General features: G+C 47.0%; 1 protein-coding gene and 1 long non-coding RNA gene across 9 annotated transcripts in view; one reads left to right on the plus strand and one right to left on the minus strand.

The window, feature by feature from the left end:
• The window catches only part of LMO2 (LIM domain only 2), a 32,673-nt gene extending 21,996 nt beyond the window's left edge, over window positions 1-10,677 (minus strand). The window contains exons 1-3 of one of the 6 annotated variants that reach the window (XM_069553641.1): window positions 10,601-10,654; window positions 8,576-8,680; window positions 896-959 (exon numbers count right to left, since the gene is read on the minus strand). The gene's annotated coding sequence lies outside the window, so the exon portion shown is untranslated. The other 5 variants (XM_069553643.1, XM_069553644.1, XM_069553637.1 and 2 more) reach the window with 5 other exon arrangements.
• LOC138420428 (uncharacterized) lies at window positions 8,501-11,162 on the plus strand. 3 transcript variants are annotated; one of them, XR_011249234.1, is made up of 3 exons: window positions 8,556-8,813; window positions 9,279-9,607; window positions 10,221-11,162. It is a non-coding gene; the product is annotated as an uncharacterized lncRNA (long non-coding RNA). The 3 variants fall into 3 exon arrangements; XR_011249233.1 differs by having other exon boundaries at window positions 8,569-8,813; window positions 9,506-9,607; XR_011249235.1 differs by lacking the exon at window positions 9,279-9,607 and having other exon boundaries at window positions 8,501-8,813.
• The last annotated feature ends 767 nt before the right edge of the window (window positions 11,163-11,929 follow it).

Genomic DNA, 11,929 nt, shown 5'->3' on the forward strand with positions numbered 1-11,929 from the left:
AGTCTCTCTCCAGATGCCCCTGGGATGCTCATGGGCCAGTTCAGCTCTCCCCATGATATTAGGCTACAGTCCTTCCCATCACGCTGCAGAAACTGCCTTGGTCACAGCCTGCAAAAGGAGGAGCTGTTAAAAACTCTTCCATTTGTATTTCCTGCATGGCTCTCCATCTGGAAATATCTTTTATCTGGCAACTTTTGCAAAGCGAACTGAATCTTGAAGGAGGTCCTGGCAGGTTTATGCTGGCCTCTCCATCACTCCAATAAGTCATTTCCATCCTAACCTTCACCAGAATCGAGGAATCGTGACTTGGTCCCGAAAACGGGACAGGCATGGCATGGCAGCAAGTCTTCCCGCCCCTGAGGCAGCTTTTTAACCCTGAAAACACCCACTGGGAGGGCAAGAGTGAAATCTAGACGATTACACTATATACACTCTCTCAACTCAAACATTACTTCAGCAGGGAAGGCGCCAGCCCCTCATGACTGTATTAAGACCCAACATTATACGACCCCGCTCCCAAGTTTTTTGTTTTTAAATATTTTTTCCTTTTTATTTATTTAAGTAGAGTTGACTTACAGTGCTGTATTAGCTTCTAGTATACCACAAGGTGATTCAGTTTTTGGTTTTTTTTTTTCAGATTCTTTTCCATTATAGGTTATTATAAGATACTGAATAGTTCCCTGTGCTATTCAGTAGGACTTTGTTGTTTATCTACTCATTGCCAGTTTGGATCACAATGGATAATTCTACGTTTTGTGGTTGTTAAGCACTGTTGGGTTCCCCCAAACACTGCAGGCTCCTTCTGTATTGGCAGTGAGTCCAAGAGCCTAGCCCAGCATGTATTAAGCACCCAATAATTACTTACTGAAGGAATGAATGAATAAAATGCTCTTACCTGCCTCTCCACCAGTTACTTCAAGTCCAGGGTGAAAAAGAGCTTCTTTTCAGAGTTGGTGTTACTGAAAGAAAAGGAGAGGAACTTTCTGGTAGGTAGTTAGAAGTAGAATGGAGGGAGAGGGGGAAAGAGTTCTTTATCTTCAGTTAGGGAAATGTTTTCACAGGTCCCTGATAAACTAGGGACAAATACCTCCAGGGCTTTGCGATGGCCTGAGCGTCCTTGATAGTGTGGCTGGGTGGGGCAAGTTGAGCTTTGGCATCGGGGCAAAGGGATGGATTCTAACGGTTTCTTCACTGGTTGAAAAGGCTGCTTCCTGCCCAGCTTTCTTTTTTTTTTTTTTCTTCATTATGTACCAGCTCAGCTTTTAACGAGGAGGAGTGGCCCCCTTCTCTAAGTGAGTGGAGGCCGGCAGAGCAGGAGCCATGCTTACCACTGCTGTTGAGCCTGTCAGCTGGATGGGCCAATTGCTCTGAGAAGGCAAGTGTCCTGTTTGTGCCTCATACTTTGCAAATCTCACATCCCTGCAGGTCTCAGAAATCCCCCCATCCCTGCCCACCGACTTAGAAAGGCAAGTAGCCAGGCTCCCACTTGATTGGAGAGGAAATTAGAACAAAGTCCTTCCAAACCTGAAACCTGCCTCAACTAGAGTGCCAGGGAATATATATTCACGGGACTCTGGCAGTCCTGCTGACAGGAAGGTCTTTTGACAATTTATTTTTCAAGAGGAAGAGTTTCATTAGGCAGAAATCAACTAAAGGCTATATTCAATACCTACTAAATGGTACTTGTTGGGTCTGTTTTTTGAAGATTATAATTAGGAGTAGATGGGCCCGTTGTAATTAATAGCTGCCTGTCACTGAGCATGCACCATGTGCCAGGAATCCTATATGTTTTATCTTAGTTAATCCTAATATAACCTTCTGAAATGAGTAGTAGTAATATTTCAATTTAACAGATAAGGAAATTGAGGGTCACAGAAATTCAATAACTTGCTCAACTCACACAACTATGTAGTAAGGAAGTGGATGTGAGGTCTTCTGACTCCAGACATTCACTCTTACCACGCTGTGCTCAGTCGCTCAGTCTTGTCTGACTCTTTCCAATCCCATGGACTGTAGCCCACCAGGCTCCTCTGTACATAGAACTTTCCAGGCAAGCACACTGGAGTGGGTTGCCATTTCCTACATTTTCTTGTTAACAACACATATTCTGGGGCCCGCACCGAATCTACCAGATCAAAATCTCTCAGAAAGTCCCTGGACACTCAACCTCCTTGCCAGACACTAACACAGCACTATTTTATTTTTATCCCTGTACTGATCACTATCTGAGATCTTCTCACTTACGAATTTGCATATTTTCTTTCTTCCCCATTAAGTGACAAGTTCCACAAGCGCACCAACAGCACACCCAAAGTTTTATCTCCAGAATACTAAATAAGAGTAGTACCTAGTAAGTACTCAACACGTAATTACTGAATACATTAGTAGACACTGTCCAAAGCACTGCGCTAAGGATGCTGAGTTTGGAGACAGGTTAAGAGGAAGAGAATTTATTGTTAAATACTAGTGTCTCCCAAGGCTATGGGGTGGGGAAATGTTGGCACACATGCCACATATTTGCCACATATTCCAGGGAAAGAAACTCAATCCTAAAAATCTTAAGTGCAAGATGACACAGCATGTCAGTGGGCGAGCCAGGTATAATGTTGTCACTTCCTCGAGGACCTTTATCTCTTACTTGAGAAGCCAAAATGAATGCATATGTAATGGAGAACAGATATATGACTCACAGCAAGGTGCTGAACAGAAATGGAATCAGATTAATTGGATTAAGGAGGAATTGGAGTGGAAATAGATGTGGAAGGTTTTCTGGAGGAAGCATTAATAGAAAGTGAGGTACCCTTGATGAACAAATACCTGGGTATTTCCTTTGTGTCAGACATGTACTGTGGGCTTTACCTAGAGTGGGGTATTCACATCTCTTACAACACCCTAATGGAGTAAGTATTGTGATCATAACTTTATGGATGGGGAAACCGAGTAACAGAAAGGCTAAGAAACTTGCTACAGGTCCCAGAGCTGAGGAATGAGTAGGGATAAACAGCAGAGATTTCAAAGCCCGTAGTCCTAAGCACACAGTGAGTGAAGCACGTGTGACTGGCAGGAAAGAGCCTGAGTAAGTGTCTGGGTGTGGGGTCAGAAGTTGGAGGTGTTGTTCTGAGGGTAGTGATGGAATAAAGACAGGTTCAGGTTCCATTTCACTGGAATATTGTTATGATTCAACTTGACAACTTGTCTGCCATTCCCGCTTGTTTAAAGACATTGCCTGTCCAAACACACCACCCTTGGCTGTGATTACAAGTGACTCAAAGGTTGATAACCTAATCAGACATTGGCAAAGTGAGGGGAATCCCTAGGTGAGCAGCCCCCTGAGAAGAGAGCTCCCTAGCCTCTTCAGGGAGAGAAAGCCTGGTCCTGGGGACATCGATATAGGACAGGAGCCCACCTGCTGAAAAATGCCAGGAGGTGATGGAGAAGAGAGATTAATTTCAGGTGGTCTGAAAGATTAATATACTTGACTGTGGGCTGTACTGACTTCACATAACCAGTTCAGTATGTGAGGTCCCCTTTCTGGTGGGAGGGTCCCTGGAGCAGGTCATCCCAAGAGGCAGGGAACATTCAGAAACTAGAGACTTCAAGGTACTTTGTATAAACTTTGGTTTTGGTTTGATGGCGCATCTGCTGGGCTATTTAGATGACTTTGCCTGCATCGCTTATCCACACGTAGCAGGAAATTCCCTTGAGGACACATACTCCTCCTCTTTGAGGGCACATATATTACAGTGGTCGGGTCATCTGGAGCTAGTCTGTCATCTGCCACTCTGGCAGTTAGGATTTTTGCCCTTCAGTGAAAGCCTCAAGTGCTGCCACTGTTTATGTTACACTGTGAATGTCACAAGGTTCTAACAGAACCTCAGACATTCCTCTGCTGCACTGGCTATAATACATTCCTTATGTAATCAAGCCCTTAATCCCATTCCTCTAGCCCCAAGGGGTCACTTTTATACCTGGGGCCATGCACAGGGAAATGCTCATCATTTCTGCTGGGGATTGTGACCAGCAGGGTCCCCTCACGGGGTGGTTGGAAAAGGTTAAGAAGATCAATGGAGTCAGTAGCGTGTGCGGGTGAGTTTAAGGAGTTGGGACATCAGAAGTGAGTTATCTAGGGGAGGGACACTGGAGAACCAGGTTCCTTCTATAGCTTCTAATCACTCATGTTTCTTTACTATCTGGGCCTTTACTATCTTGGAGAGCTGTGCCTCCCATCATGTTGTGTGGGCCTGGGAAGTCACCAACACAGGCATGTGGATTTGAATGGTTACATGATCCGGACTCATGGGCCAGGGACCAAACTTGATAACATTCAATCAATGTCCTGTCGGGTCCTGGGTAAGACAGAGCAAGACATAGAGACCTAGACCAGTAGCATTAGTATTGGTGGGTGTAGCGGGGAGCCTTTTTTCATGAATCTTGGGTCATCTGGCATGGTGTGAATAAGGAAGTGGCTTGCTCATAGGGGCTGAGTGCACCCAGTGACTGGGTCTCTGGGATGTAGCCTTGATCATGTGTACATACAGACTAGCTTGGGGAGGGCCTCAAGCAGGAGGCTTGCTTTAGGAGGTTTAGGAGCGGAAGTTTTAGCCACAGTGGTAATGGGGTTTATTATGCCCAATGGGGAGGAGACGGTTAAGTCTGGAGGTCTGTCTGGTGTTCACCTCTTTTGAGTACATGCTGAGTGGGCTCTCCCCTGAGGGGAAGATCCCTGTGTTCTGACAGGGGCACCTTGGCAGATGATGTGGGTAACTGGGTAGTCATTCTCTGAGTGGTGGTTGTCTGGGTTCAGGTCATCACCTGGAAGGCTGTGATAGGCTCCCTGGGCAAGTGCAGCTCTTGACCCAGGTCGTGGATGCATAGGCTGATATTAGAAAGGCTGTCACAAGGATTCACAGGGTAGAAGGCGTGTTAGAGGGCACAAGTTGTTATGTGCTGGGCATCCAACTGGGCATTGTAACTATGGTAGAGGAATCTTCAGAAGTGGACACTAAAATGCAGAGTCACATTCCTTTTTTATTTTCCTGCTGGCTGCTTAGGATAATGTAATCTGTTTGGCCGGTGGTGCTGGGGAAGAAGAGTGGTACACTCCAAACAGATAGGAATGCCAGTGTGGGTGCCACATTGCCCAGTTGTCCTGGCACTGAGTAGGAAAACTGTGTCCCAGACTGAGCCTACATCAGCCATATCAGGTGGAGCCAGCTAGCGAAAACCTGCAGGTTTGGCACTAACATTTTCAGATGTGTAGGCTCCCAGTGGTATTCAGGGATGTCATTCATAATGCTAGGGGGCATCTCTATCCCACAGTGTGAAGGGCTGTCCTTGCTTCAACATCGTGTGGTAGGGAATAGAAAGCCTCAGACACGTTCTCTTAGAACATCAGTGTTGAGGATCAGGATCTCTTTTGCTTTTCTCCAAGATCCACATGGTGGTAGGTGTTGGTCCAAGGGCTTTCCCTACAGGAAGGGTCTGAAATTAGCCAGGCTTTAAATTCATCATAAATTCCATCTTGGGGGACGTTTTAGAGGCTGGTGGTGCTTGTTCACCAGGCTGGTAAAAACATAGTATTGGGGATTTTACTGTACTGCGTATGGCCAGAGGGTCCCAGTTTAAGATGTGCCCTTGGTCTGGACATTAATCCTTTGTGGATTGAGTGCTGATTGAAAAAGGATAGAAGAACGCAGGACCAGGGGCGCTTGCAGCCGTTGGATACAGGAATTTATGACTGGAGCCTGCATCTCCCATTAGAATCAGTAAAGGCAAATGAGGTCATTTTGTTATGGGTGAGGGGCCCATAGGAGCAGGGATCAAGGGAGGTAAAAGTAGTAAAAGAAAACTGATTTGGGAAACCACATGCCATTTTGTAGCTTTAAGAAAAAAAAAAAAGCCAACTCTGTAGACATCTTCAGAGTTTAGTTTTATAATAAAAACTGTTTGAATAATTAGACCTTCACATTCCTGAAGATAAAATAAACATGTACTCTTTTATCTCATCTTGCTCAATAAAATTGTTCAGAAGATCAAACGTGGTAAAGACAATGTAAAATTTAACATTTTAATACTGACACTGTTTTACTTAACATTTTGGGGAGTAACTGCCTCTGACTTCAACTCAAGAAAACACTTTTTGTTGCTAATGTAATCAGTTTTTGTAATGGCGTCAGCAAATAAAGGGATGCTTATTATTCAAAAAAAAAAAAAGATGCATTATCGCCAAGTCCATGGTAGCGCTATGGGAGGGGTGAGCCAGTAATAGACAGGGGTCCTGTCCACCATGACCGGCACGTGCGAATCTGGCTCAGGGAACCTGGGATAAGGGCCCATCTCAATCTGTTCGTCACTGGGAGTGTGGTCAGGCTTTTTTCCTCAGTCATTCTGCTGAGACTGACAAAGCGCACCCAGCTCTCTCCCCTAGGATTAAATATTTCTGGGAGAGCAGTAGAATATGGCTGGAAAAGGTGAATGTAGCCTCATATTGGAGGTGGTTCTGAATGTCAGTCTCTAAGACTATGAACTTAATGAGCCATTAGTTCTTTGCAGACTTTTGAGCAGAAGAAGGGATGTGACTGGATTGCACTGGGGCTGGACTGGGGTGGGAGAGGCAGGAGGTGTCTTTGCTGTCTTCCTCTCCCTGGAATCTTATTCTCCTGATGCAGGTTCTCCTTATTAGAAAGGCCTCCCTTCGTCCCCAGAATAAGACACTGATAACCCTGACTGCCCACTTCCTTTCCCCACAGCACATGCACCATCCAACCCCCTATCTGTTCACTGGCCTATTTGTTTAGTGTTGGTCTCTCTCTCTCTAGTTTGCAGGTACCATTCAGGCAAGAGCACTGTTTGTTTTGTTCACATAAATGTATCTCGGGGGCCTAGAACAGGTCCCGCCACGTCTTAGGCGTCCTGAGGTGAATAGGTGAATAGAGTGTATTATTGCCTCATTTGGTGAAAGGGAAAATTGATGCCCAGGAGAAGTAAGCAACTCATCCAGATAAGACAGTTAGCGGTTGCCAGAGTCAAGATTTGAGTCCAGAAAAGCCTGATTACAAAGACTGCTCTTCCCATAGGGTACAATACTCCAGAGGAGACTTAGACCATTATAACTGAGAAAAAGGGTCTTTAATAAACGGAAGTGGGAACCTCGACAGAAGAAGAGGGTTAGGTGGTGATGGAAGAGAGATGAAAAATCCACTTGACTCCACGCTTGGAGTCCGGGAGGACAGGAGAGTCCTTGGATACCCATCTGAGCATGCTGTGCCAGGCACAGTGCTGGACACCAAGGATTTAAAAGTAAACAAGACACAGTCCCCATCTTGAAAAGCTTACCATGCAGGGGTGGTGTGTCGAGGGTACACTTAACTGGATTCAGGGAGCAGGAAGGATCCCCAAGCCCCCACACAGCATCACATGGGCATGCTGCCGGCTCCCTTAGCCAGGCACTGGCTGAGTAGCAGCATCTCATGGTCCTGTTCATCTGTTCAGTACAGTCACTGAACACGTGGGTTGTACCAGATGATGTGGTGATATTACAGATACAGAGGCGGGTTAGACAAGGGTCCATTCTCAGGCGCGTGCAGAAGCAAGAGGTGGCAAAGCTTTCACTCTGATTCATTCCCCAGCTAGAAAACAAGTGCCTCCCACGTGCCAAACACTGCTAGACTCTGAGGATAAAACAATGAACCAAGTAGTTAACATCCCTATACTCAAGGAACTTACAAGTGGTACATAATTATATGTGGTATTATTACTATTACTAATAACAGCAATGACTGGCAAGGGCTAAGTGCCAACTGCTGTCAAAACATTTATGTGATTTATTTCACATATTCCTTACAATGACCCTATGGTTACCCCAATATTACAGAGGAAGAAACTGAAGCTACCGTCTCCCTAAAGTCTATGATTTTCTGGGAGCACAAAGGAGAGTGTAACTAACTGTGATAAAGTCAGAAAAGGTTTTACAGGATTTTTCAGGGGGCACTTAAGGACATACGAGCGTCCTCGAAGCAGAAACACTGGGGCAAGAATCTGGAATGGTGAATACCATTACAAATGGTGAATATCATTTGAAGCATAATACCTGCTTCAAAGGGTAGTTGAGAGAAGTCATCAGGATAAGATATGTAAAACCTGAGCCCCGTGCCTGGCAAGAATTCGATATTCTCAAATGTTTGCTCTCCTTCAGGTCCCTCGTGGTGGCCGGAACACGTGACCACTCTCTCCATGCACTTGGATTTTTAGAAGACATACAAGTCATCTTGCCCTTGGAGGTCACTCCAGGACGATCTCTGCCCTCAATTCAGAGTTGGAATGTTTGTCATTGCCAGCCAGGGCAACTCTTCATTGTATGAGGTCGTAGTACAAACACACACACACACACACACACACACACACACACACAGGGTTGCTGGGGAGTTTGTGGTAGACACCAGCCTCTCTTTTGGATCAAAATAACTGAGTGGTCTTTGTGGCTGGTCTAGAGGAACACATTACATGAGTAAATTAGCAGTTCCCCCATGACATGAGTGACCACGGGGCGCACACTCACAGACAACGCCTGACTCACCGTGGGGCCTCTCCAAGTCACAGCCCATGAATAGATGCTCTTCCTTCCTCCCAGAGAGAAGCCAGGGTGCCAAATACCCCGGAGAAGCTTAAAGGCTCGTCCCTGCTATGGAACAGTATTATTTTACAAGACAAATCTAACGATCACTTCTTCTGGCTCCTGGAAGAAGAAAAAAACAGTTCCCTCTCGACACTGCACTCATCGGAGAGTTAATCAAGCCTACTCACCGGCCGATGATGTAATCCTGGTGACTTCCCCAATCAGCTCTAGGCTGCCTGCCCGCCCCCCCCCCACCCCGGACGTCTTCCCAGCTAATTGCCCTGCTTCGCACCTGTTCCTTCTTGGGAGGCTCTGGCACCCTAGCGCCTGGGGCCTGTGCTACCTCCTGTCTCTGCCAGGACACCCGCAGGCCCTGGTGGACAGCCAGGCCCCCTCCACAGCCTGGGGCTGAGCGGATACTTCCTTCTCACTTCTGCTCAGGGTCAGTGGCTGTTCTGCGAGGGGGTTGCAAGCCCACGGCTCGGGGGCTGGGCCTGTGGGCCGCCTGGGTGTCTGTCTGACCGGATGGAACGTGGCTCCCGCCGTGAGCTCTCATACCATGTGTGCTCTGCGTGGCACCCCTGTGTCTTCAGAGCAGGGCCACTGCAGACGGCACCTGCCTGATGGCGCACATCCTAATTCAGACCCTCCTTTTCTGCCTCAGAAACTGGAGAAGACTCATGATTACAGCTTTGAACCAGCTCCAACAGGCCCTCTGATTCCAAGAAGCCATCCTTGACGCCGTGCCTGCATAGCACCCCCCCCCCCTCCTAGGGCTCCTCCTGTTGCTCTTCTCCCCTGCACCTCCGGCAGGTCTTTACTTTTTCCTCAGAGTCAGACACAGCTGAACATCTAAGCACACTCACTCAATGGAGCACCCTATTATTCCAGTACAGGGATGCTGCAGGCTATACTAGAAAGTTCAGAGGCTCAACACAGGCTTGGATCTGAAGCCTGGCTCAGCCACTTACTAGCTGGACCAATTCAGATAAGGTACACGGTTTCTCAGAACCTCAGCACCCTCGTTTCTAAAACAGGGACAACGGTCCCCACCTTGCAGGGCTGTCAGGTGGATTAAACGAGATAAGGCAAGGAGAGAAAGAGCTTGTGCAAGTGCCAGTATGGCATGACCCAAGCAGGACTGTCTCAGCCAGCAGTAATTTCAATGCATGGATTTGATCTGCTCTTCATTAGATGTGAAATTCTAACTTGGCTCTTCCTTTGAACCCCTCAGGGTGTACGTGTGTATGTGTGTATGTGTGTGTATGTGTGTGTGTGTATGTGTGTGTGTGCACACTCAGTTGCTCAGTCTTGTCTGATTCTTTGCAACCCCATAGTCCACCAAGCCCCTCTGTTCATGGGATTCTCCAGGCAAGAATATTGGAGTGGATTGCCATTCCCTTTTCTAGGGGATCTTCCCAACCCAGGGATCGAACCCAGGTCTCTCTCATTGCAGGCAGATTCTTTACTGTCTGAGCCATCAGGGAAGCCCCAAGGCACATGGATAGGCAAACAGAATTCACTCATAAGTAGCTGGGTTTGTGTTGGCTACATGTTGATAAAAGAGACTCCTGACTCCTACCTCTCCTTGTCTTTTTTTTTTCAGCTGTGCTGGATCTTAGTTGGGACACCAGGGGTCTATTTGCGGCATGCAAGATCTAGTTCCCTGACCTGGGATTGAACCCAGGCTCCCTGCATTGGGCACATGGAGTTTAAGCCACTGGACCACCAAGGAAGTCCCCTCACCTTCCTTTGTCCTCACCACAAGCCTCCTATCAGCAGCTCTCTAAACCTGGGCTCTTTGGCCCCGGGCTTTGGGGCCACATCAGGCTCTCCTTTCTTTGTGCCCCTAGTGAGCTCACCGGCTTTTGAGGTCCTGGTCTCCATGCTACCGTTGTATCCCTGAAATGGCTACTTCCCCACGAGAGCCTTGTCTCTCATCTGCCTCCCCAACGTTTGCCATCTGTCTGCTGGGCCAGGCCCTACCTCAGGTTGACAGCTCACCAGGCCTCACCCTCCAAGTCTCTTCTGAGCATAAGCAGCCCAGCCTGGTCCAAAGATAACCTTTTATAGCTGACGGTACCGCCTACCATCCAACTAGGAGCTTGTCAACAACTGGGCCATCGCTCTTCCTGCAGCGGCTGACTACACAGGTACCCACAAAGTCTGCTCTGGGATAGTGGAGTAAAATTATTCTGGTGGTGGAGGTGATACTGAGCACATGAGTTGGAATCTAGGTGAATCTGAATCTAGCCCAGCCTCCTTGTTTTGTGAACAGACGCCTCATCCTCTTTGGATCTGCCTCAATAAGCGCAGCCCTTGGCATACAGCAGGCACTCAATAAATAAACACAGGGGAATTGAAAAGACCAAGGACACATTTTTTTAAACTAGCAGGTGCCCTTTCTCAATGCCTGTTGATGTCCAATTCATTTCTCTAGCAAATAAGAAATTTCTTTTGCAAATAAAGTTAGCTCACGTCTAATCTCTCATAATCTTTCCTTCCCTTTACTTCTGTGGTTGAAAATAAACTTATACCCGAAAAGAAAGAGATCTGATCCCTTCTTCTTTCCTCTTTCATCTTCCCTTAATCTTAGGATCATGGCTGGGCTCTCTGAAACTCAGGGCCATTTTCAGAAACTAGCGCTGATGAAGGAAATATGACACAATCGAACATTTTTCTTATCTGGCAGTGTGGTCTGGTGGTTCGCACAGAGGCTCTGCAAGTCGGAAGTCTGGCTTTCTATTTCTGGGGCTTAAGTGAAACCATGTAACAGCAGTCTTTGCAGCGCTCACTCTTGCTTTCTCTTTCTCTTGTTCCCTGTAATGAGTCCGAAAGGGAATGGCTTTAGCCACAGCAGTTGGTATTTCAACCAAGAAAGGAAGCGTCCCACCCTGCTGGCCCCCGCTTCAGCCTTGGTTGAGGCTGTGAGGGTTAGTGGTGAACAGATGAAAGATAATCCAGAGAAATGGAAAGTGAGGGTGATGTACCCCAGAGTGGTTTGGGGCTGAGAGTCTGAAGACACCGTGATGACTGGTTTAACCACATCAAACTAAAGCTTTACTCTTGCTACAACCCAGAAGCCTGAAATTGCCAGAGCTCTCGGGGTGGGGGCTGCGGTGGGGATCTTATTCGGCTAAGGAGCACCCTGTGTGCCTGGAAAAGGAGATGGGAAATCACTGGGTTTGCCTTCCAAGGAGTAATTTCAGAAGTGAGAAAATGGGGAACTCCTTTGAACTGCAGTAGAAAAATGGGAAGAGAGAGGGAGAAAGATCCAAAAAAGAGGGGGTATATGTATATATATAGTTGATTTAC

The sequence above is a fragment of the Ovis canadensis genome, chromosome 15, assembly GCF_042477335.2.
Source record: "Ovis canadensis isolate MfBH-ARS-UI-01 breed Bighorn chromosome 15, ARS-UI_OviCan_v2, whole genome shotgun sequence".
Classification (NCBI taxonomy): Eukaryota; Metazoa; Chordata; class Mammalia; order Artiodactyla; family Bovidae; genus Ovis; species Ovis canadensis.